The 26,585-nt window shown below is 43.7% G+C and overlaps 1 protein-coding gene across 1 annotated transcript in view; it reads right to left on the bottom strand.

Moving 5' to 3' along the window:
* The window catches only part of LOC145359156 (bone morphogenetic protein receptor type-2-like), a 215,339-nt gene that overhangs the window by 102,468 nt on the left and 86,286 nt on the right, over positions 1–26,585 (bottom strand). Inside the window, exon 3 of the mRNA XM_080213579.1 lies at positions 3,017–3,172. The gene's annotated coding sequence lies outside the window, so the exon portion shown is untranslated. The remainder of the gene's footprint in view (positions 1–3,016; positions 3,173–26,585) is intronic.

The following is a 26,585-nucleotide window of genomic DNA, read 5'->3' as shown; positions in this document are numbered from 1 at the left end:
ATTTTTCTCTTTCTCCCTTTATAACCTCCTATTTTATCTATCCCATAGCCTCTGTACCCTGGAACATTAAGCTGCCAGTCCTGCCCCTCCCTCACTCATGTTTCGCTTTTAGCTATAGTATCCCAGTCCCATGTACCCATCCATCCCTGAGTTCGTCTGCCTTGCCTGTCAGGCCTTTTGCATTGAAATAAATGCAGTTTAATCTGAACTTCCTTGCTCTCTGCTCTGCTTTCTCAGTCCATCTGTCCAGTCATAATATTTTTAAATATTTTTAAGACGTGGGTTGATGGGTTTTTGATAAGAGAGGGGATTAAGGGTTATGGGGAGAGGGCGGGAAAGTGGAACTGAGCAGCGACAGATCAGCCATGATCTTATTGAATGGCGGGGCAGGCTCGAAGGGCTGGATGGCCTACTCCTGCTCCTATTTCTTATGTTCTTATGTTCTTATGTCATGTTTTGTACATTCTGTGTTTCATTTCTCTGAGCCTTACTGGACCTAGTTACTGAGCTCTCCACAATCTCTGTACTCTGGCCCTTTTTGATTTCTGACTTTGGTTTCTCTGCCTTTCACTTTTCCCCTTAATGCCTTTTGTTTCTGTCCCCACTTTACTTTCCTCTGACTTTCTGCATCGGTTCTCTTCCCCCCACAACATTAATTTAAACCTTCCCAACAGCACAAACAAACCCTGCCCCTAGGACATTGGTTCCAGTGCTGCCCAAGTGTAGACCGTCCAATTTGTACTGGTGCCACTTCCCCAGAACCACTGCCAATGTCCCAGGAATTTGAATCCCCTCCCCTTGCACCATCTCTTAGCTATCCGGTCATTCCTATTCTGACTAGCACTTGGCACTGGTAGCAATCCTGAGATTACTACCTTTGAGGCCCTATTTTTTAGCTTAGCTCCTAACTCCCTAAATTCAGCTTGTAAGATCTCATCTAGTTTTTTACTTGTATGCACCATGACAGCTGGCTGTTCACCCTCCCTCTGCAGAATGTCCTGCAGCCACTCTGAGACATCCTTGACCCTTGCACCAGGAAGATAACATACCATCCTGGAGTCTCATTTGCGTCTGCAGAAGTGCCTTATAATTGAGTCCCCTATCACTGTAGCTCTGCCACTCTTTTTCCTGCACTCTGTGCAGCAGAGCCAGTCACAGTGCTATGAACCTGGCTGCTGCTACTTTCCCCTGGTGAGCCATCTCCCCCAACAGTATCCAAAATGGTGTATCTGTTTTGGAGGGAGATGACCATAGGGGACCCCTGCACTGCCTTCTTAATCTTCCTCTGTCTGGTGGTCATCCATTCCCTATCTTCCTCAGTAATTTTTATCTGTACTGTACCCAAGTCAACAAACGTACTATCCACAACTTCTTCAGCATTGTGGATGCTTCAAAGTGAATCCATCTGCAGCTCCAGAGTCATTAACCATTCTAACAGGAACTGCAATTGGACACACTTCTTGCATGTGAAGAAACCAGGGGCACCAGAAGGGTCCCTGAATTCCCACATTGCACAAGGGGAACATGACATAGGTCTGGGATCTCCTATCCCGACTTAACTCTTAAGTTAACTTACTTGTTAAAGTTAAAGTTTACTTATTAGTCACAAGTAAGGCTTACATTAACACTGTAATGAAGTTACTGTGAAATTCCCCAAGTCGCCACAATCTGGCACCTGTTCAGGTCAATGCACTCTTTCAGACTGTGGGAGGAAACCAGACCACCTGGAGGAAACCCATGCAGACATGGGGAGAGTGTGCAAACACCACACGGTGACATAAGAAATAGGAGCAGGAGTAGGCCATCCAGCCCTTCGAGCCTGCCCCGCCATTCAATAAGATCATGGTTGATCTGTCGTGTCTCAGTTCCACATTCCCGCCCTCTCCCCATAACCCTTAATCCCCTTGCTTATCAAAAACCCATCAACCCGCGTCTTAAAAATATTTAGCGAGGCAGCCTCCACCACCTCAACGGGCAGAGAATTCCAGAGATTCACCACCCTTTGAGTGAAGAAGTTCCTCCTCAACTCCGTTCTAAACCGCCCCCCCTTTATCTTGAGGCTGTGTCCCCTAGTCCTACTGTCCTTTCTGAGCGGGAAGAGCCTCTCCACCTCTATCCTATCCATCCCATTCATCATCTTATACGTCTCAATGAGATCTCCCCTCATTCTTCTAAACTCTAACGAGTACAAGCCTAGTTTATTCAGCCTCTCCTCATAGCTCAACCCCCTCAACTCCGGTATCAGCCTAGTAAACCTCCTCTGCACTCCCTCCAAGGCCAAAATATCCTTGCGTAAGTACAGCGACCAAAACTGCACACAGTACTCCAGCTGCGGCCTCACCAATGCCCTATACAGACCCAAGCCAGGAATTGAACTCGAGTCCCTGGTGCTGTGAAGCAGCAGTGCTAACCACTCTGCCATGTGCCACCAAGGGGAAAAAAGAAAACTATTTATCAGTCACCAATCGATCACTTACCTGCTGGCTGTGATGTCACGGTTTGATTTTTCTCCCTCTCACTTGCCCTCGACTCTGTCTCGCAGGTCCACCTCTCCACTCCTCCTGAAGATGAGCACCTCTTTCCCCTCAACACTGGATTCCCACTCAGCTCCAAATTCCCTCGCTCTGACTAAAATCTCACTCCAGCTGACTGGTCCTGCGCAAGCTCACTGATCTTTGATGCTATCCCCATTCTTTGACTCTATTTTCTCTATTCATCTTTTTTTCACTCCGTGCTCTCGATTGATCTCTCTATTCTTCATCCACCTCCCCTTCTCTCCCTCTTCTCTCTCTTTCTCCTTTCATCTGTCTCTCCACCTCTCACCTTCACTTACCTCACCTTCTCTCCAGATCTAGGAAAACAAAATACACATAAATATCACCTTCCCTCGTGTATGTGTTTAATTGCCAACCCATGAATGTAATTTTTCAACAATATTTGTCAGCGTTGTGTATGAAATGTTCTTTGCAATATGGTGCCTGCCGCAATAAATGTTGCACGTGAAAAAATCAATCACCTTGTTTATCAGGATGAAAGGTTCCGTCACCCGTTTGTATCCAGATCCCGTAGCAATAGTTACTGTTTCTACATATCACGGTCTCATTCCTGGGGCTATGACTTCGTTTTTCAGACTTTTGGAAAGATTGACAGATTCTTCCTTCCACATTTCCATCTAAAATACAACGTGGTAAATGGTCATTTCTTAGATACCTGTCCTGGGAGACAATGTAGAAGGAGCTTTACTCTGGAACTAACCCCCTGCTGTACCTGTCCTGGGAGTGTTTGATGGGGGACAGTGTAGAGGGAGCTTTGCTCTGTATCTAACCCCGTGCTGTACCTGTCCTGGGAGTGGTTGATGGGGACTGTGTAGAGGGAGCTTTACTCTGTACCTAACCCCATGCTGTAACTGTCCTGGGAGTGTTTGATGGGGACTGTGTAGAGGGAGCTTTACTGTGTACCTAACCCCATGCTGTAAATGTCCTGGGAGTGTTTGATGGGGACTGTGTAGAGGGAGCTTTACTCTGTACCTAACCCCGTGCTGTACCTGTCCTGGGAGTGTTTGATGGGGGACAGTGTAGAGGGAGCTTTACTCTGTATCTAACCCCATGCTGTACCTGTCCTGGGAGTGTTTGATGGGGACTGTGTAGAGGGAGCTTTACTCTGTACCTAACCCCATGCTGTAACTGTCCTGGGAGTGTTTGATGGGGACTGTGTAGAGGGAGCTTTACTCTGTACCTAACCCCGTGCTGTAAATGTCCTGGGAGTGTTTGATGGGGACAGAGTAGAGGGAGTTTTACTCTGGATTTAACCCCATGCTGTACCTGTCCTGAAAGTTGCTAAGCTCAATCTTATCAACCGAGGTATAAAAGTCAGGATATTTATTTGCCTGAGAAGTCAGTACTCAACAGTTAAATTCTAAAGAGTTCCTGAAAGAGAAAAATAGCCAGGGGAACCTTCTTATAGAAAAATATAGAAAAATAGCCAGGGAACCTTGTGGGGGCGGGGGCGGGGCGGGGGGGGTGCAGGGGTGGGGGAAATTACAAAATCTAAAGTAAAGGAGAGGTTACATGTGCAGGTAAATGTTGAGGATGTTCCACTAATTAAAGGAGTAGGGAGCATGAGAGAGGTTAGTAGTGTTTCTACAAATAAGGTCCAGATAAAGGCTGGTATAAAGACACTTTACCTGAATGCACAAAGCATCCGGAACAAAGTGAATGAGCTGATGGCGCAAATCAGCACAAATGGATATGATCTAGTGGCCATTACGGAAACGTGGTTGCAGAGTGACAGGGACTGGGAGCTGAATATCCAGGGGTATCAGACATTTAGGAAGGATAGACAAGAGGAAAAAGGGGGTGGGGTAGCTCTGTTAATTAAGGATAATATCAGGGCGGTAGTAAGAGAAGATATAGGCTCCAAAGAGCAAAACGTGGAATCGTTGTGGGTGGAGATAAGAAATAGTAAGGGGAGGAAGACACTGGTGGGTGTGGTCATAGGCTCCCAAATAATAACTTTGAGGTGGGACGGGCTATAAACAAACAAATAATTGATGAGTGCAGAAACGGAACAGCGATAATTATGGGAGATTTGAATCTGCATATTGATTGGATGACCCAAGTCAGACGCGGTGGGCTTGAGGAAGAGTTCTTGGATTGCTGTCGGGATAATTTCCTTGAACAGTATGTGATGGAACCTACAAGGGAGCGAGCTATCTTAGATCTGGTACTGTGTAACGAGGCAGGTAGAATTAGGGATCTTCTTGTGAGGGATCCTCTTGGGATGAGTGATCATAGTATGGTTGCATTTCTGATGCGGATGGAGGATGAGAAAGTAGGGTCCCGAACCTGTGTCCTCTGTTTGAACAGAGGGGAGTACGATAGGATGAGAGCGGAATTGGCGAATGTAGATTGGGAGCGCAGATTGGTTGGTAGGATGGCTGAGGAACAGTAGAGGATTTTTAAGGAGATCTTTCTCGGTACTCAGCAGAAATATATTCCAATGGTAAAGAAGGACTGTAGGAGAAGGGATAACCAGCCGTGGTTATCGAAGGAAATAGAGAGTATTAAATTAAAAGCTGATGCGTTCAGAGCGGCTAAAAATAGAGAAGCTTAGAAGATTGGGAAAGATTTAAAAAACAACAAAGAATGACTAAGAAAGTGAGAAAGAAAGGAAAGATAGAGTATAAAGCTAAACTAGCTCTAAATATAAAAAATGACAGTAAAAGTTTTTACAAATATATAAAGAAGAGACTAGCTAGAGTGAATGTTGGACCCTTGGAGGACGACAGGGGGGATTTAGCGGTGGGCGATGAGGAAATGGCTGAGGCCTTAAATAAGTTTTTTGTGTCAGTCTTCACGGAGGAGGACACAAATAGTTTGCCGGATATTAAAGATGGATGGTACGACATGAGGTCCTTAATGCCATTACTGTCACTAGAGAGGTAGTGCTTGATAGACTGACGGGACTGAAGGTAGACAAGTCCCTGGGACCGGATGGAATGCATCCCAGGGTTCTGAAAGAAATGGCTGAGGTGATAGCGGATGCCTTAGTAATTATTTATCAAAATTCGCTGGACTCCGGGGAAGTGCCGGAAGATTGGAAAATGGCTAATGTTACGCCGCTGTTTAAAAAAGGTAGCAGACAAAAGGCAGGGAATTATAGACCAGTTAGTTTAACATCTGTAGTTGGAAAAATTCTAGAATCCATCATCAAAGAAAAAATAGCGAGGCACCTAGAAAAGAATGGTTTGATCGAGCAGACGCAGCACGGATTCATTAAGGGGAAGTCGTGTTTAACAAATTTATTGGATTTCTACGAGGATGTGACTAGTGCGGTAGACAGAGGGGAACCGGTGGATGTGGTGTTTTTAGATTTCCAAAAGGCATTTGATAAGGTGCCTCACAAAAGGTTGCTGCAAAAGGTTAGGGTGCACGGAGTTGGGGGTAAGGTGTTAGTGTGGATAGAGGATTGGCTGTCTAATAGGAAGCAGAGAGTTGGAAACAATGGGTGCTATTCTGGTTGGCAGTTGGTGACTAGTGGAGTGCTGCAGGGATCGGTGCTGGGGTCTCAACTGTTTACCATTTATATAGATGATCTGGAGGAGGGGGCTGAGTGTAGGGTAACGAAATTTGCTGATGACACAAAGATGAGTGGAAAAGGAAAATGCGTGGAGGGTGTGGAAAGTTTGCAGAGAGATCTGGATAGGCTGTGAGTGGGCGATGGAGTATAATGTTAGCAAATGTGAGGTTATCCACTTTGGTAGAAACAATAGGAGGAGGGATTATTATTTAAAAGGCGAAAAGCTGCAGCATGCTACAGTGCAGAGGGACCTGAGGGTCCTTGTGCACGAATCACAAAAACCCAGTCTGCAGGTGCAGCAGGTGGTCAAGAAGGCAAATGGGATGCTGGCCTTTATCGCGCGGGGGATAGAATATAAAAGCAGGGAGGTCTTGCTGCAACTGTATAGGATACTGATGAGGCTGCAACTGGAGTACTGTGTGCAGTTTTGGTCGCCGCACTTGCGGAAGGATATATTGGCCGTGGAGGGAGTGCAGAGAAGGTTCACTAAGCTGATACCGGAGATGAGGGGCTTAGCCTATGAAGAGAAATCGAATAGACTGGGTCTGTACTCGTTGGAGTTTAGAAGGCTGAGGGGGCATCTTATAGAGACATATAAGATAATGAAGGGGATAGATAGGGTAGAGGTAGAAAGATTCTTCCCGCTTAGAAAGGATAGCAGGACTAGAGGGCACAGCCTCAAAATAAGGAGGGGGCAGTTTAGATCAGAGTCAAGGAGGAACTTCTTCACTCAAAGGGTGGTGAATCTCTGGAATTCTCTACCCGTTGAAGTGGTGGCGGCTATCTCGCTGATTATATTTAAGTCACGGGTAGATAGGTTTCTGATAGACAGGGGAATTAAAGGTTATGGGGAGAAAGCAGGAAAGTGGAACTGATCCACTTCAGATCAGCCATGATCTTATTGAATGGCGGGGCAGGCTCGAAGGGCTAGATGGCCTCCTCCTGCTCCTATTTCTTATGTTCTTATTATGTTCTTATGTTCTTTAATTTCAAATATTGACATAGCTGCTACCTCATTTTTGAAAAAGCATTTTTAATGCTATTTATAAGCTGCAGATGTGGCAAAGCTAAAGAAATTACAATTACACAGTCCCCTCTTCCTGACTATGGATAAATAACACAGTTTAGTAGTATTATGCAGGAGTTGACGTTACCATGGTAAAAAGGCCTGATGGAAATATTTGAAAATATTTTCCTTGCTGTTTGGTGGATCAAAGTGCAATATTGGGATCCTTAGTTCTGCCAAAGATTCAACTTAAGAAATCACTTACATGTTCACTTGGAGCTGCCCAACCTGCATACCTCACATCCCCACTCCCCCTAAACACTCCTGGCCAAAATGCTTCTGTTTCTCAATCGCTGCCAGGGCTCTCAATCTATTCTCCTGAAGTACTTTAATGTGTCTTGAAATCCAAGGTCATCTCTTTACTTCCCTTCAGACTATAAAAATATTATTTGTTTTTGAAGGATGCTATGAAGGAAGAGGGAAGAAATTTGTTGGCCTTTCAGTCATGTCCTGGTATTAAACACATATCAAAATTCCTAATATGTTCATTTAAACTCAAACCGCTCCTCCTTAGTAAAAAGAAATGTGCTAGAAATACTCAGCAGGCATCAATGGAGAGAGTTAAATGGGACAGGGTGTGAAGAAAAAGGAAAGGGAAGACCTGTGATGAGACTAGCACAGAAGATGAAATTTCACGGGATCAGAGGTGAGCTGGCAAGATGAATACAGAACTGGCTTGGTCATAGAAGACAGAAGGTAGCAGTGGAAGGGTGTGTATGTGAATGGAGGGCTGTGACAAATGGCATTCCTCAGGGATCAGTGCTGGAACCTTTGCTGTTTGGAATATATATAAATGATTTTGATTAGTAAGTTTGTGGACGACACAAAGGTTAATGGAATTGCGGAAAGCAATGAGGACCGTCAGAGGATGCAGCAGGATATAGATTGGTTGGATTCTTGGGCGGAGATGGCAGATGGACTTTGATCCAGACAAATGTGAGGTCATGCATTTTGTAAGATCTAATACAAATGGGAAATATACAGTAAATGGCAGAACCCTTAAAAGTATCGATAGGCAGAGAGATCTGGGTGCACAGGTACACAGGTTACTGGAAGTGGCAACGCAGGTGGAGAACGTGGTCAAGGAGGCATACACATGTTTGCCTTCATTGGCCAGGGCATTAAGTTTAAAAATTGGTAAGTCACGTTGCAGCTTTATAGCACCTTAGTTAGGCCGCACTTGGAATATAGTGTTCAATTCTGGTCACCGTTACCAGAAGGATGTGGAAGCCTTGGAGAGGGTACAGAAAAGATTTGCCAGGATGTTGCCTGGTATGGAGGGTATTAGCTATGAGGAGAAGTTGAAGAAACTTGGTTTGTTCTCGCTGGAAAAACAGAGGTTGAGGGGCAACCTGATAGAAGTCTACAAGATTGTGAGAGGCATGGACAGAGTGGATGGTGAAAAGCTTTTTCCCAGGGTGGAAGAATCAATTACTAAGGGGCGTAGGTTTAAGGTGCAAGGAGCAAGGTTTAAAGGAAATGTAAGAGGCAAGTTTGTTTACACAGAGGGTGGTGGGTGCCTGGAACCCATTGTCGGATGAGGTACTGGAAGCAGATACGAGAGTGACCTTTAAGGGGCGTCTTGACAAATATATGAATAGAATGGAAATGGAGTGATATGGTTCCTGGAAGAGGAGGGGATTTTAGCCAGGCAGCATGGTCGGTGCAGCCTTGGAGGGCCGAAGGGCCTGTTCCTGTGCTGTAATTTTCTTTGTTCTTTGTTCTTGTTCTTTAAGACAGGAGACGTGGTTAGCACTGCTGCCTCACAGCGCCACAGATCCAAGTTCAATTCTTGTCTCAGATCACTATCTGTGTGGAGTTTGCACATTCTCCCCATGTCTGCATGGGATTCTTCTGGGTGCTCCAGTTTCCTCCCATAATCCAAAGATGTGCAGGTTAGGTGGATTGGCCATGCTAAATTGACCCTAGTGTCAGGTGGATTAGCAGGGTAAATATGTAGGCTTACAGGAATAAAGTCTGGGTAGGACTGTGGTCGGTGCAGACTCGAAGGGCTGAATGACCTCTTTCCGCATTGTACGGATTCTATGATTAAATGACAAAAGGTTCCATGGTGCAAAACTAAAGAGCAAATATTAGTGAACCAGATGGACTTTTACAACAATCAATGATTTTATTAATTCCAGACTTTTTACTGAATTTAAATTTCACAATCTGTCATGGTGTGATTCGAATCTGAGTACCCAGAGGATCACCCTGGGTGTCTGGATTACTAGATCAACAATAATCCTACTGTGCCACCAGCTTCCCGGCAAAGGTACGGGGTGGTTGGTGACTGGAGGAGGTTGCCCGAACTAGGGAGGGGCAATGTCATGCACAACTTTATATGAACACCACAGTCACCGTATATGCTTTTTAGGCATTATGTATACAAACCTCATACTTAATTAACATTTACTTAAAACAAAATAGAATCATCAAAATATCACAATATCTTACAGTGGAGAAGGAGGCTATTTGGCCCATCAAGTCTGCACCAGCTCATTCAAACTGCACCTAATCTCACTATCCTTGCCTTATCCCCATAACATTGCACATTACTTCTTTTCAGGCAGCAATCCACTTCCCTATTTGAATACTTCAAACCAAACCTGCCTCCAACACCCTTTTAGGACGTTTGTTCCAGATTCCATCCATCCTCTGGGAAAACAAAACTTTCCTCACATCACTTCTACTTCTTTTGCCCATTATTTTGAATCTGTGCCCTCTAGTTCTTCTTGTGCCTGAATGGGAACAGTTTATCACTATTTATCCTGTCCATATCCTTAGGAACTTGAACACCTATCAAGTCTCCTCTCAGCCTTCTTTTTCTCCAAACAAACTCAACCTCTCTAATTATACAGAATTTTAGAGGATCTATGAATATATTACACTTTCCAACCTGATCAATTTAAATGTTATATTTATCCGAGGGAAAGCTAGAACATAGCTGTAATATCTATAAATGGGAGGAGGTGAGTTTGAATCCAAAAACATTCATGTAAAGAAAACTGTTAGTCTGCATTGTCTTAGTTCCTTTAAATTGACTGCCTGCTACACAGTTGAACCAAAAATCCCAGAAGTATTTTAATGTATGAATTTGAAAAAATATGCAATTTACCTTCACAGCGTCTCAGCCACATCACAAATAGCAAGACAGACAAAAACAGTGAAAGATCCATTTGCCTGAAAACAACAGTTGGCCCAGAATTGTCGCAACATTCCCTGATAACGTTTCTGGATTGCAAACTAATATTAAGCTCCACCCTTTTATCTAAGCCTTACTTTGTTCATACGTTGGAACAGGCAAATTCTTAAAGTAGTGTAGCTCCTAGATTGAAAATAAAAAATACAAAAGGATGGAAATATTCAGAAGCTCTGGCAACATCTGTGGAGAGCAAAACGGAATAAAAGATCAGCCATAACTAGTTGCATGTTTTATATTCTTACATGAATTATGTCATATGAAAGAAATAGTCAAAGGGAGCCTAAATATCCCATAGATGTGTGGCAGTATAAGGATCTTAATACAGCTAAATGGAAAGGGGGTGTAGAGATGGACTCAGACATCAATGGGGGAAGTGAGATACAAGCTGGTGTCACATGAATGTATCTTGAACAAAGGTTTTTTTTACATCATGCAGCTTACAGCTTCAGCGATGTCACTGAGGATGGAGCTAAGCTGTGGCAGTCAGGTGAGAGGATTTTGAGTTTTGTTTGTGGCAGTCAGGTGCTAGGGGTTTTTTCCTTCGGGGTTTTAGTTTCATTTTGGGAAGCAGCTTAGCAGCAAGCTAAGGAGCAATCTCTTTCTCTCCCTGCTCTTCTCTTTTAAGAAACTGTCTCTTGGCAAACAGATTCATCTACAACCTCTTCTGAGTTTCTTCACAGGGTATTTTCAGCATTAAGAAGGTGGAATTCCTGTAACAAATGGGCATTAACCTATGCTATACTGTGTTTATTTGGAGGGTTTTGTGTATTGGATGTTGGTTGTGGTTGGAACACAATAGAGATACTTCCTTAAGAATTGTACATTATCGTGATTGTTGTGTTTCATGTTTGTAATTGTTAAAAGTTCTTGCTAATTGTCTTTCTACACATGTCAACAATATTCTGAATTAAACTTTGTTTTTGATAAAAGCTCCTTGAGGGTCAGTTGAATCACACCTGAAGTGAAACCTCTCATGCTCATCCTAGCTAAATTCAACATAAAATGTTACAAGTCAGATGAGCTTCATAGAACACCTTGAAGTATCCAACCTGACTTGTAACAATTTGGGGCTTGTCTGGGATTGAAATCTGAATTTCTTGATTGATTTGGGATTAATGAACTCAAAGATGGTGAGTTATGAGCATAATTGTGTTTTCTTTTCAGATATTGTATTCAAGTTTAAATAGGGAGTGTGGTGTGTACTAATAGCTCTTTCAGGGACTCAGAAGTTTCCGAGGGTGCATGAAGTCACAAAAGATATCTTACAAAAGGTAACGATTGCAAAGCTTTTGGAATTGGCCAACACATTGCAATTGACATTGGCTGACAAGAGTACAGAAAGGAGAGATAATTGTGGCAATAGTACAGCATTTGAAATTGCCAGAAACACAGTCAAACTCATTGGAAATGGCGAGAATTCAGTTACAAATGAAACAGCTTGAATATGAAAACAAATTAAAACTATTTGAATTGCAGGCAAAAGAGAAAGAAAAGGAGGCAAAGGGAGAAAGAAAAAGAGACTCTGAACTTTGGAAACAGGCCTTGAAAACTGAACGTCAGGTACAATTGGTAAAGAGCAAAGTACAGTCTGAGGGTAGTGATGAGGATAGTGAGAAGGAGCAAGAGCATCGTAATCAAAGGCTTGGTGGGGATCTATTTAAATATGTCCAAGCATTGCCAAAGTTTGATGGGAAGGAGGTAGAATCCCCACAGTCTGAGGATTCAGAGTACATCATTTAGGACAGAGGTGAGGAGACGTTTCTTGACTCAAAGAGTCGTGAGACTGTGGAATTCATTACCACAGGAATTGGTTGATGCCAAAACATTGAATGTATTCAAGAGGAGGCTGGATATAGTACTTGGGGCGAATGGGATCAAAAGTTATGGGGAAAGGCAAGATTAGGCTATTGAGTTGGATGATCAGCCATGATCATAATGAATGGTGGACCAGGCTCAAAGGGCTAAACGGCCTCCTCCTGCTCCTATCTTCTATGTTTTGATGAAGTCTTTTTCATTGCTTTTGAGAAAGTGGCAAAATAAATGAAATGGCCGCAGTGTATGTGGATATTACTGATTCAAACAAAATTGGTAGGCAGAGCTAGTGAAGTGTTTGCATCACTCAGGGTTAAAAGTGCGAGATAAGCAGCAGAAATGGCAGATTATTATGAGTTAGTTCATAAATCAAAGTTTGGTTTCCAACAAGGTTCAGCCAGTGAGGATAGAAACTGGGCAAAAGAGAAATACTCAGGTGGTCAAGATAAAGGAGATTTTGTGGGAGATAATAAAGTCAGAACAGCGCAGTTGATGTTGTCTACTTGGATTTTAGCAAGGCCTTTGACAAGGTCCCGCATGGTAGGTTGTTGCATAAAGTTGAATCTCATGGGATCCAGGGTGAGATATCTAAATGGATACAAAATTGGCTTCTTGACAGAGGTTGTAAGTGGTTGTAGAGAGTTGCTTTTCCAACTTGAGGCCTGTGCCTCAAGGATCACTGCTGGGTCCACTGTTATTTGTCATTTATGTTCGTCCATCGTCGTCGATGAGGACCTCTACACCATTAGTCATTTTGAGGCTGGATACGATGTGTCCGAAGATGACTGATCAGGCCAATTTGGTCGCAGAATGTCCTGGCACATATTGGACAGACTTGTGTAGACGTTGTAGTTGTTGCGCTGGTGGCTCTGGACTTGCGCAGCTTGCGCTTAAGTTGTGCTTCAGCAATGCACCTTGCTTCGTAAGCTTGACAGCCTTTGTGGATAAGGCAGCGCCAGGTAGAGTGATTTTGTGCCAGTGTTTCCCAGGTGGTCATGTCTATGTCAAGTGACTTCAGGGAGGCCTCGAGTGTGTTTTTGTAACATTTCTTCTGCCCTCCATGCAAGTGTCTTCCAGCAGAGACTTCCCCAAAAAGGACTTGCTTGGGTGTGCACTCGTCTGGCATACAGATGACATTTATTATTTATATTAATGATTTAAATGAGAATATAGGAAGCATGGTTAGTAAGTTTGCAGATGACTTTGTTGGCATAGCGGACAGTGCAGAAAGTTATGTCCAATGACAACGGGATCTTAATCAATTGGGCCAGTGGGCTGATGAATGGCAGATGGAGTTTAATTTAGACAAATGTGAGGTGATGCATTTTAGTAGATTGAACCAGGGCAGGACTTATTCCGTTAATGGCAGGGTGCTGGGGAGTGTTACAGAACAAAGAGATCTAGGGGTACATGTTCATAGCTCCTTGAAAGTGGAGTTATAGGTGGACAGAATGGTGAAGAAGGCATTCGGCATGCTTTCATCGGTCAGAACATTGAATAGAGTTGGAATGTCTTGTTGAAGTTGTACAAGACATTAGTTAAGCTTGGAATACGGTGGGCAACTCTGGTCACCCTATTATAGAAAGGATATTATTAAACTAGAAAGAGTGCAGAAAAGATTTACTAGGATGCTCCTGGGACTTGATGGATTGAGTTTGAGAGGCTGGATAGACTGGGACATTCATCTCTGGAGCTAGGAGACTGAGGGGTGATCTTATAGAGGTCTAGAAAATAATCAGGGGCGTAGATCAGCTAGGAAGTCAATATCTTTTCCCAAAGGTAGGGGAGTCTAAAACTAGAGGGCATAGATTTAAGGTGAGAGGGGACATAAGAACATAAGAAATAGGAGCAGGAGTAGGCCATCTAGCCCTTCGAGCCTGCCCCGCCATTCAATAAGATCATGGCTGATCTGAAGTGGATCAGTTCCACTTTCCCGCTTTCTCCCCATAACCCTTAATTCCCCTGTCTATCAAAAACCTATCTATCCGTGACTTAAATATATTCAGCGGGGTAGCCTCCACCACTTCAACGGGCAGAGAATTCCAGAGACTCACCACCCTTTGACTGAAGAAGTTCCTCCTCAACTCTGATCTAAACTGCTCCCCCCCCCAACTATCTTGAGGCTGTGCCCTCTATTCCTGCTATCCTTTCTAAGTGGGATGAATCTCTCTACCTCTACCCTATCTATCCCCTTCATTATCTTATATATCTCTATAAGATCCCCCCTCATCCTTCTAAACTCCAACGAGTACAGACCCAGTCTATTTAGTCTCTCTTCATAGTCCAACCCCCTCATCTCCGGTATCAGCCTAGTGAACCTCCTCTGCGCTCCCTCCAAGGGGAGAGATACAAAAGTGTCCAGTGGGGCAATTTTTTCAGAGAGGGTGGTGTCTGGAACAAGCTGCCAGAGGTGGTAGTAGAGGTGGGTACAATTTTGTCTTTTATAAAGCATTGAGATAGTTACATGGGTACGATGGGTATAGGGGAATATGGGCCAAATGCAGGCAATTGGGATTAGCTTAGGGGTTTCAAAAAAAAGGGCAGCATGGACAAGTTGGTCCGAAGCCACTATGACTATGATAACGTACTCAGGTTAAAAAAGAAATCCAGAAGGGTAGAAGAGAAATGAAAAGCTTCACTGTTTTTACTGTAATAAATTATGCCATGTAAAGTCACAGTGTAGGAGGTTTAAGAAAAGCAGTGGGAAGACAGACGTGGTAAAACGGGATAAGCCAGTAGTATTTGTTAAAAAGTGGTAAAGGAATGTGCAATTGAAGCAAAGGAGGTGCAAAAGAAGGTACAGCCTGGTCAGGAGTTTATCGATAAGAAGGTGCCAGATCTCTTTAAAGAATTTACTTGTGTGGGTAAGCTTTATTCATCTATACCAGAAGGAGTAGGTAAGAAAGTTAAAATTTTAGGAGATATGGGAGCAAGTCAATCTTTGATGGTAATAGATGAGGACTCGTGTAGTTTGGGAGTATAGCCAGAAAAAGTGGGTAATATGTGGAATTAAAGGTGAGAAGAGTATTATTCCATTGTATAAGGTGAGGTTGGAGAGTCCAGTGAAGAGTGGTGAAGTGGTAGTAGGAGTGATAGAGAAATTATCTTATCCAGGAATACAGTTGATCTTGGGTAACGATATAGGTGGATCACAGTTGGGAGTGATACCTACTATTACAGCAAAAAGGACTGTAGAGGAGTTATTTACTTTTTTTAACTAGGTATGGACCACCTACAGAAATACAATCAGATCGAGATCAAATTTTACATTGACGTTATTCAAGGAGGTTATGGATAGCTTAGGAGTAAAACAATTTAAATCAACTGTGTACAGTCCAGATTTGCAGGGATCATTAGAATGGTGGCAGTGAACTTTGAAGAATGTTGAGGGTTTATTGTCAAGATTATCCAGAGGATTGGGATAAAGGAATTCCATTTGTATTCTTTACAATTAGGGCTGAACCTAATGAGTCAATCAAATTCAGTTCATTTGAATTTAAAAGGCATTTTGATAGAGGAGAGCAGAAGGAGGAAGTTACAACTCAAAGGGAAGAATTGACCCCAGATGACTCTGAATTTGATATTCCTCGAATTAAATTGGGTAATGAAAATATTATTAAAAATTGGGATAAAGTATTGAGTTACCTTCCAGAGGAAAATCAAACTGACCTGAAAGGTTATTAATATAACATGGAGAACTATGTGAGAATAAGTTGGGAAGTACTAGAATGGCTATGCATGATGTAGATGTGAGAAATGCTATTCCAATTAAACAGCATTCTTATAGACTTAACCCTCTGAAATTGCACAAGTTCAAAAGGAGATCAAAGGTATGCTTAAGAATGACATGACTGGAGTGCGCTGCTGCAAGTGGAGCTCAAACATAGTGATGATACCGAAACCAGATGGTACCCAATGATTGTGTGTGGTCTATAGGAAAGTTAATGCAGTTACAAAACAGACTCTTAAGCTATTCCACGGCTGGAGGACTGCATTGAGAAGAATGGACAAAGGAGATTTCAGCTTTCGTGACACGAAATAGTTTATACCAGTTCAAAGTTATGTCATTTGGCATGAAAAATGCCAAAGCCACATTTCAATGGTTAACTAACAAAGTCATTTCAGGATTACCCAATTGTGCAGTGTACATAGATGATCTGGTGATTTTCAGTCAAGCGTGGAAAGATCACTTGGAGCATCTGGTGGAATTAATCGATTGACTTCCGGGCGCAGGTTTGGTGGTAAACCTGGCTAAAAGCGAGTTTGAAACAGCCCAAGACATGTTTCTCAGCTGTACCATTGGACATGGACAAATGGCCCCAAGGGATGCAAAAATGAAAGTTATTGGGGAGTTCCCGATCCATTGACACAAAGGGAAATAATGAGATTTTTGGGCCCAAGTGGTTTTTAACCGTAGATTTGTGCCAAATTTTAGCAGCGTGATTGCTCCAGTGATTGACTTGCTGGAAATGCGTAGGAAATTTCAGTGGACAGAGGAGTGTCAACAGGCACTTGATGGCTGAAGGCAATGTTAACCACTGCTTCTTTGTTGGCTACACTGAATTACACAAAACCATTCAAGATGGCTATTGATGTGAGTGACATGGGTGTAGGTGTCGCACTCTTGCAAGAAGACAACGAAGGAATAGAGCAGTCTGTTGGGTATTTTTCCAAAAAATTGAATGATCACCAGAAGAAATATTCAATGATTAAAAGAGAGACCTTGAGTTTAGTGCTGGCTTGGCAACATTTTAACATTTATGTTGCCAGTAATTTGTTGGAGACATTGGTGTACACTGATCATAATCCATTGATGCTTTTGGAGAAACAAAATGGCAGCTTGTTTCAGTGGAGTCTATTATTGCAGTCATTTAATTTAAAAATTATACATGTGGCAGGAACAGAAAATGTGATTGTCATGCTTTGTCACAAATGTGATAAAGTGAAGGAAGGTTCGCTGATGGAAGACAAGGACTAAAATGGACATTAGAATGTATTACAAATGTATCACGTATTTTGATTTTCTTTGTAAAATGTATGTGATTTGTAGAGTACTAGTACTGTCAAACTGAAAGGGTTTGAAAAATGAAACCATCTTTGAAAGTTGATGGTTCAATTTTTTCTTAAGGGAGGTGTCATGCAACTGTACACAGCAACATAGAAAAACTACAGCACAATACAGACCCTTCAGCCCACAGTTGTGCCGAACATGTCCCTACCTTAGAGAATACTAGGCAAACCTATAACCCTCTATCTTACTAAGTTCCACGTACTTATCTAAAAGTCTCTTAAAAGACCCTATCGAATCTGCCTCCACCACCATTGCTGGCAGCCCATTCCAGCTTACCCCTGACATCTCCTCTGTACCTGGCCAAAAAAAATAGAAAAAGAAACTGGCCACTCATTTAATCCCACTTTCCAGCACATGGTCCAGGTTACAGCACTTCAGATGCAGATCCAAGTACTTTTTAAATGAGGTGAGCATTTCTGCTTCCAACACTTACTTAGGCACCCACCACCCTCTGGTTTTTCCTCATGTCCTGTCTAATCATTTTATCAATCACCTCAAACCAAAGCCTTTGGGTAACTGACCCCTCAGCAAGGGTAAAAAGTGTCTGTCTATTCTGTTTAGGCCCCTCATGATTTCCTACACCTCATTCTTCACTCAAAGGGTGGTGAATCTCTGGAATTCTCTGCCCGTTGAAGTAGTGGAGGCTGCCTCGCTAAATATTTTTAAGACGCAGGTTGATGGGTTTTTGATAAGCGAGGGGATTAAGGGTTATGGGGAGAGGGCGGGAATGTGCAACTGAGCCACGACAGATCAGCCATGATCTTATTGAATGGCAGGGCAGGCTCGAAGGGCTAGATGGCCTACTCCTGCTCCTATTTCTTATGTTCTTATTTAGGTCACTCCTTAACTCCTCTGTTGTTATAAAGAAAACAACTCTAGCCTATCCAATCTTTCCTCTTTTCAATCCTTGGCAACACTCTTGTAAATCTCTTCAATACTGTATCCAGACCAATTATGCCCTTTCTGTAAGGTTGTGACCAGAGTACTCAAAATTTCAACTGTGCCCTAACCATGTTTTATACAGTACCACCAGCACATCCTACTTTTGTATTCAATTCCATGCCCAATAAAGGAAAGCATTCCATATACTTCTTGACCACCTTGTCCACCTATCCTGTCACAAGGCATACCTGAAAATGAGGACAGAATTTGTCTATCCTGTTCATAGTGGGAGTCGCGGCAGTCAGGAGCAGGGAATCAGTGGCAGGCAAAATCAGAAACCCACCAGTATTAAAAACAGTCTGTAACTCTCCTATTGGCAGGGAACTGGTGTGTTGATTCTCCCACCGCCTGGTAATGTGAACACAATTTGCATTCATTTAAAGCTTATGAATACTCATTACAATAGTCAATCGCCAGAATCTCCTTCAAATCTTCATCATGTCAGTGAGAAATTACATCAGCGTCAAACTGGTTTGAAAATGAGAGGTGTGCACAAGTCCAACTTCAGTTCAGTCATGACCTTGAGGTGAGTGTAACATACACAGCTCATGTGTCATAGCGCTGCACCACTCATTCTGTGATGAACGACACACTTCTGGGGCTGTAGGGTGGGTCTATTCCTGTTCTTTGCCGACATTGACTACATGGACATCACTATACCAAGATGCTCATCTAGCCCTCCACTTTCAGACACTGACTAGTACTGAACTGGTGTTGGGAAACGCAGGGTCGTCTACCAGTAGTGGCCAACACCATTGTCTACAAGGACATCACTGTGCTGTGGTACTCATGCAGAACTCCACTTTCAGACACCAACCATTACCTCACCCCAAGTTGGGGAGCGCAGAGGTCTTCTAATCCTGGTGGCTGATAGCATATTCTACAAGGACACCACAATGCTGTGGTACTCATGCAGAACTCCAGTTTCAAAGATAAGCATTTCAACAAGGAGTGGAATTCAAGAGGAGGGTGGGAAAGACTGATTTGATTTATTACTGTCACGTATTAGCGTACTGTGAAAAGTATCGTTTCTTGTGCTATACAGGCAAAGCACACCGTACATACAGAAGCAAGCAAGAGTGCTAAATGTGTTGTTACAGTCATTGCTAAGGTGTAGACAAAGATCAACTTAATGCGAGGTAGGTCCAAAAGTCTGATGGCAGCAGGAGAGCTGTTCTTGAGTCGGTTGGTACACGTCCTCAGACTTTTGTACTTTTTTCCCAACAAAAGGTGGAAGAGAGAATGTCCGGGATGCGTGGGGGTCCTTAATTATGCTGCTTGCTTTTCGAAGGTAGCAGGAAGTGTAGACAGTATCAATGGGTGAACGGCTGGTTTGAGTGACGGACTGTGCTTCATTCACGACCTTTTGTAATTTCTTGACAGAAAAGGAGCCTACCAAGCTATGATATAGTCAGAAAGAATGCTTTCCATGGTGCATCTGTGTAATTTGGTGACATAGTAAAAAGTCTGACAACACCAGGTTTTAGCCCAACCTATTTATTTGATAATAGACTCACAAGCTTTCGGGGTTAGCCCCTTCGTCAGGTGACGAAGGGGCTAACCCCGAAAGCTTGTGAGTCTATTATCAAATAAATAGGCTGGACTAAAACCTGGTGTTGTCAGACTTTTTACTGTGTTTACACCAGTCCAACGCCAGCATACCCACATCATAAGTTGGTGACAGTCATAGTGGACATGCCAAATTTCCTTAATCTTCTGAGAAAGGAAAGGCGTTGGTGAGCTCTCTTAACTATAGTAACGGCATATAAAAGCCTAAGAACTAGGGGAGCTGGCAGCACAGAGATTGTTTCTAGACTAGTAATGCAGAAATCTACCATAATATCCTAGGACCTAGGTTTGAATCTCACTATGGCAGATGGCGGAATTTGAATTCAATAAAAATCTGGAATGAAGAGTCTAATGATGACCACAAACCTGTTAATAAACAAAATTGCAGCACAGAAACAGGCCTTTTGGCCCTCCAAGACTAACAACCATGCTGCCCGACTGAACTAAAACCCCCTACTCTTCCAGGGAACATATCTCTCCAGTTCCACCCTATTCAATGATTTGTCAAGACGCCTCTTAAAAGTCACTCTCTCGCATCTGTTTCCACTATCTAACCCGGCAACGAGTTCCGGCCGAGGTAGGCATCCACCATCCTGTGTAAAAAAAACATGCCTCATACACCTCCTTTAAATCTTGCCCCTAGTACCTTAATCCTATGCCCCCTAGTAACTGACTCTTCACCCTGGGAAAAAGCTTCTCACTATCCATTCTGTCCATGCCCCTCATAATCTTGTAGACTTCTATTAGATTGTTCTTCAAACTTCATTTTCCAGTGAGAGCAAACCAAGTTTCTCCAATCTCTCCTCATAGAGAATGCCCTCCATACCAGGCAACATTCTTGTAAATCTTTTCTGTACCCTCTCCAAAGCCTCCACATCCTTCTGATAGTGTGGTGACCAGAACACTATACACTATTGTGGCCTAAGGTTTTATAAAGTTGCAACATGACTTGCTAATTTTTAAACTCAATGCCCCGGCCAATGAAGGCAAGCATGCTGTATGCCTTCTTGACTACCTTCTCCACCTGCATTTCCACTTTGTGACCCATGTACCTGTACACCCAGATCCCTTTGCCTATCAATACTCTTAAGGGTTCTGCCATTTACTGTATATTTCACACCTGTATTAGGCCTTCCAAAATGCACTACCTCATTACTGGATTAAACTCCATCTGCAATCTCTCCACCCACATTTCGAACTGTGCTGTATCCTCTGATGGTCCTCACTGTTATCCACAAATCCACCAAACTATGTCATCCATAAACTTATTAAACAAACTAGTTACATTTTCCTCCAAATCCTTTATATATATTACAAAGAGCAAATATTCCAGCACTGGAACACCACTTGTTACAACCCTCCATTCAGAAACACACCCCTTCCATCGCTACCCTGTCTTCTATGATCAACATGATGTGGAGATGCCGGTGTTGGACAGGGGTAAACACACTAAGAAGTCTTCACTCACCTGATGAAGGAACAGCATTCCAAAAGCTAGTGGTGTTTACTACCAAATAAGCCTGTTGGACTTTAACCTGGTGTTGTGAGACTTCCTTCTATGATTGAGCCAGCTCTGTATCCACCTTGCCAGCTCACCTTTGATCCCATGCGACTTCACCTTCTGCATTAGTCTACCATGAAAGATCTTGTCAAAGGCCTTACGGAAGTCCATGTAGACACTGCCCTGCCCTCAATTATCTTTGTCACTTCCTCAAAAATCTCAATCATGTACTGAGGCACACCTCCCCCTCACAAAACCATGTTGCCTCTTATTAATGCGTCCGCTTATTTCCAAGTGGGAGTAAATCCTGTCTCGAAGAATCATCTCCAATAATTTCCCCACCACTGACAGACGACTCACCAGCCTATAATTACCCAGATTACTCTTGCTACCCTTAAACAAAGGAACAACATTGGCTATTCTCCAATCTCTGGACATCCCCTGCAGATGATGTAGAGATGCCAGCGTTGGACTGGGGTAAACACAGTAAAAAGTCTCACAACACCAGGTTAAAATCCAATCAGTTTATTTGATAGTAATCCCACAAGCTTTCGGAAACGGTGTTCCTTCGTCAGGTGTGTGGAAGGTTCTGATCAGAGAAGGGCATATAAAAGCACACAGTTTACAGAATACTGATTGGAATGCAAGTCATTACAGCTAACCTGCTATTCAAGTCTTAAAGATGCAGATAATGAGAGTGGAGATAGCATTAGCATAGGTTAAAGAGATGTGTGTTGTCTCCAGACAGGACAGTGAGGTCTTACAAGCCCAGGCAAGTCATGGGGGTTACAGATAGTGCAACATGAACCCAAGATCCCGGTTGAGGCCTTCCTCATGTGTGCGGAACTTGGCTATCAGTGTCTGCTCAGCGACTCTGAGCTGTCATGTGTCATGAAGGCCACCTTGGAGAATGCTTTCCTGAAGATCAAAGATTGAATGCCCGTGACTGCTGAAGTGTTTGCCAACAGGAAGTTGCCTGGTGATTGGCGAGCGATGTTCATTCATCTGTTCATTCATCATGTAGCGTCTGCATGGTCTCCCCAATGTACCATGCTACAGGACATCCTTTCCTGCAGCGTATTAGGTAGACAACGTTGGCCGAGTTGCAAGAGTACGTGCCGTGTACCTGGTGGATGGTGTTCTCACGTGTGATGATGTCATCCATGTTGATGATCCGGCATGTCTTGCAGAGGATGATGTGGCAGGGTTGTGTGGTATTGTGGTCACCATTCTCCTGAAGGCTGGGTAGTTTGCTGTGAACAACACTGTTTGAGGTTGTGCAGTTGTTTGAAGGCAAGAAGTGGGGGTGTGGGGATGGCCCTGGCGAGATGTTCGTCTTCATCAATGATATGTTGAAGACTCCAGAGAAGATGTCTTAGCTTATCATGCCCTGTCAGGCATGGAGGAATTGGTAGATCTAGGGAACCGTGGTGCACTAAAAGAGTTGAGTCGATGGTTAAAAAGAAAAAGGAGGCTTATGTTGGATGAGAATTGAGGGCTCAGGTAGTGCACTTGAAAGCTTTAGATTGGCTAGGAGGGAGTTGAAGAGTGAGTTAAGAAGGGCTAAAAGAGGACATGAGAAGACATTGGCTGATAGGATTAAGGAGAATCCTAAGGCGTTCTATAGGTATGTCAGGAACAGAAGGTTGGTCAGGGCAAGATTAGGGCCAGTTACAGACAGCAGAGGGAAGTTGTGTGTGGAACCGGAGGAGATTGGAGAAGCATTGAACCAATATTTCTCTTCGGTGTTCACGCAGGGGGACATGAATATAGCTGAGGAGGACACTGGGTTGCAGGGGTGTAAAATAGACAGTATTACGGTTGATAAGGGGGATGTGCTGGATATTCTTGAGGGGCTGAAAATAGATAAGTCCCCTGGTCCGGATGGGATCTACCCTAGGATTCTCTGGGAGGCTAGAGAGGTGATTGCAGAGCCTCTGGCTCTGATCTTCAAGTCGTCATTGGTCTCTGGTGTAGTCCCGGAGGATTGGAGGATAGCGAATGTTGTCCCATTGTTTAAGAAGGGGAACAGAGACTTCCCCGGGAATTATAGACCGGTGAGTCTTACTTCTGTTGTGGGCAAGGTTTTAGAAAAAATTATTAGGGATAGGATTTATAGTTATTTGGAGTGTAATGAATTGATTAGAAATAGTCAGCATGGTTTTGCAGCGGGTAGGTCGTGCCTTACTAACCTTATTGAGTTTTTTGAGAAGGTGACCAAAGAGGTGGATGGGGGCAAGGCAGTTGACGTGGTATATATGGATTTTAGTAAGGCGTTTGATAAGGTTCACCATGGTAGGCTTCTGCAGAAAATGCAGATGTATGGGATTGTGGGTAATCTAGGAAGTTGGATCAGGAATTGGCTATCAGATAGGAGACAGAGGGTGGTGGTTGATGGTAAATATTCATCATGGAGTTCGGTTATGAGTGGTGTGCCTCAGGGATCTGTTTTGGGGCCACTGTTGTTTGTAATCTTTATTAATGATCTGGATGAGGGTATAGTTGGCTGGATTAGTAAATTTGCTGATGACACCAAAGTCGGAGGTGTGGTAGATTGTGAGGAAGGGTGTCATAGTCTGCAGGGAGACTTAGATAGGTTGCAGAGCTGGGCTGAGAGGTGGCAGATGGAATTTAATGCGGAGAAGTGTGAGGTAATTCACTTTGGTAGGAGCAACAGATGTGTCGAGTATAGGGCTAACGGGAGGACTTTGAATAGTGTGGATGAACAGAGGGATCTAGGTGTATGTGTACATAGATCCCTGAAAGTTGGGAATCAAGTAGATAAGGTTGTTAAGAAGGCGTACGGTGTCTTGGCGTTTATTGGTAGGGGGATTGAATTTAGGAGTCGCAGCGTCATGTTGCAATTGTACACTACTCTGGTGCGGCCGCACTTGGAGTACTGTGTGCAGTTCTGGTCCCCACATTACAAGAAGGATGTGGAGGCTTTGGAGAGGGTGCAGAGGAGGTTTACTAGGATGTTGCCTGGTATGGTGGGGAGGTCCTATGAGGAGAGACTGAGGGATTTAGGGTTGTTTTCGTTGGAAAGAAGGCGACTAAGAGGGGATCTTATTGAAACATATAAGATGATTAGAGGTTTAGATAGGGTGGATAGTGATAGCCTTTTTCCTCGGATGGAGAAAGCTAGCACGAGGGGGCATGGCTTTAAATTAAGGGGGGGTAGCTACAGGACGGATGTCAGGGGTAGGTTCTTTACCCAGCGGGTGGTGAGGGATTGGAATGCCCTGCCTGCTGCAGTTGTAAATGCGCCTAGTTTGGGGGCGTTTAAGAGATCTATGGATAGGTTTATGGACGAAAAGGGATTGGTATAGGCTAGTGGGTCATTGTTTTTGTAACTGGTCGGCGCAACATCGTGGGCCGAAGGGCCTGTTCTGCGCTGTAATGTTCTATGTTCTTATCCGCTCCAGGGAAGTACTGGAATTCGGAGGGTACTCTGTCCACCGTGTCCTGTGTTTGTCTTCTGAGGAGGTCGGTGTGGTTTTTCACCGTGGCGCGTCGGAACTATCGGTGAGTTGAACACTATATTCTGTTCTTATGAGGGCATCTTTCAGCATCTGGAGGTGTCTGTCGCGATCCTCCTCATCTGAGCAGATCCTGTTTATACGGAGGGCTTGTCCGTAGGGGATGGCTTCTTTAGGATGGAAGCTGGAGAAGTGGAGCATCATGAGGTTATCTGTGGGCTTGCGGAACAGTGAGGTGCTGAAGTGACCATCCTTGATGGAGATGCATGTGTCCAAGAATGCCACCGATTCCAGAGAATAGTCCATGGTGAGTCTGATGGTGGGATGGAACTTGTTGATGTTATTATATAGTTGTTTCAGTGATTATTCACTATGAGACCAAAGGAAGAAAATGTCATCGATGTATCTACTTGTTAATGGCATCCTCACAGTCCTTGTGGTAGTTCTGACGCACTTGGGAAGCCATTGTCACTCACTGGACTCTGACATTAATACAAGTGGGACCAACTCATTTTAAATACCCAGACTCACATCCCACCTGATGCTGCACCGTTCCCAGTTTTCTTTTAGGTCAAACCAAGTAGACAAACTCAAATTAAATTAGGACAAAGTAAAAGGGGCAGCTCGCCAAAGTATAGCATCGGTTGAAGGTCCTATGTGGTGAAGAAGTCTTGTTCGAGCCTGTGCACGAAGATGTTAGCATATTGGTGCCTACCTCAATACCTTGTTGTCTACCTAATAGGCTGCAGGAAAGGATGTCCCAAAGCGTGGTACACTGGGGAGGCCATGCAGACACTATGACAACGGATGAATGAACATTGCTCAACAATCACTAAGCAAGACTGTTCCCTTCCTGTTGGCGAACACTTCAGCGGTCACAGGCATTCAGCCTCTGATCTTTGAATAAGTGTTCTCCAAGGCGACCTTCACGACACATGACAGCGCAGAGCACTGAGCAGAGACTGATAGGCAAGTTTCACACACAAGGACGGCCTCAACTTAGTGCAACATGAACCTACCTATAACCCCCATGACTTGCCTGGGCTTGTAAAATCTCACCTACAGTCCTGTCTGGAGACAACACACATCTCTTTAACCTATGCTAACGCTATCTCCACTCACATTGTCTGCATCTTTAAGACTTGAATAGCAGGTTAGCTGTAAAGACGTGCATTCTAATCAGTATTCTGTAAACTGTGTGTGACTTTATCTGCCTTCTCGATCAGAACCTTCCACACACCTGACAAAAGAACACCGTTTCTGAAAGTTTGTGGGATTACTATCAAATAAACTGGTTCAACTTTAACCTGGTGTTGTGAGCCTTTTACTGTGACATCCCCTGTAGCCAGCAAGGATACAAAATTTATCTCAAGGCCCCAGTAATTTCCTTCCTTGCTTCTTTCAGTATTCTGAGGTATATCCCACAGGCCCTTGGGACCTGTCTACGTTAATGTTTCTCAAGAACCCCAATACTGCCTCCTTTTTGATCTCAACGTGACTCAAACTATCTGCACGTCCTTTCCCAGATTCATCATCCCCCAAGTCCTTCTCTTTGGTGAATACTGACGCCAAGTACTCATTTAATACCTCACCCATTTCCTCTGGCTCCATGCATAGATTCCCTCCCCTGTCCTGAGCAGGCCAACCCTCTTACTGGCTACCCTCTTAACATAGAACACTTCAGCACAAACAGACCCTTCGGCCCACAAGTTGCGCCGATCACATCCATACCTACCAGCCCATAGAACTATCTGTAACTCCCAATCCCATATACTCATCCAGAAATCTTTTAAAAGACCCCAGCGAGTTCGCCTCTACCACCAACGACAGCAGCCGATTCCACTGACTCACCACCCTCTGAG

This window comes from Carcharhinus amblyrhynchos, chromosome 27 (assembly GCF_965287045.1).
Source record: "Carcharhinus amblyrhynchos chromosome 27, sCarAmb.v2.hapA, whole genome shotgun sequence".
NCBI lineage: Eukaryota > Metazoa > Chordata > Chondrichthyes > Carcharhiniformes > Carcharhinidae > Carcharhinus > Carcharhinus amblyrhynchos.
This window is presented reverse-complemented; position numbering and strand designations above follow the sequence as displayed.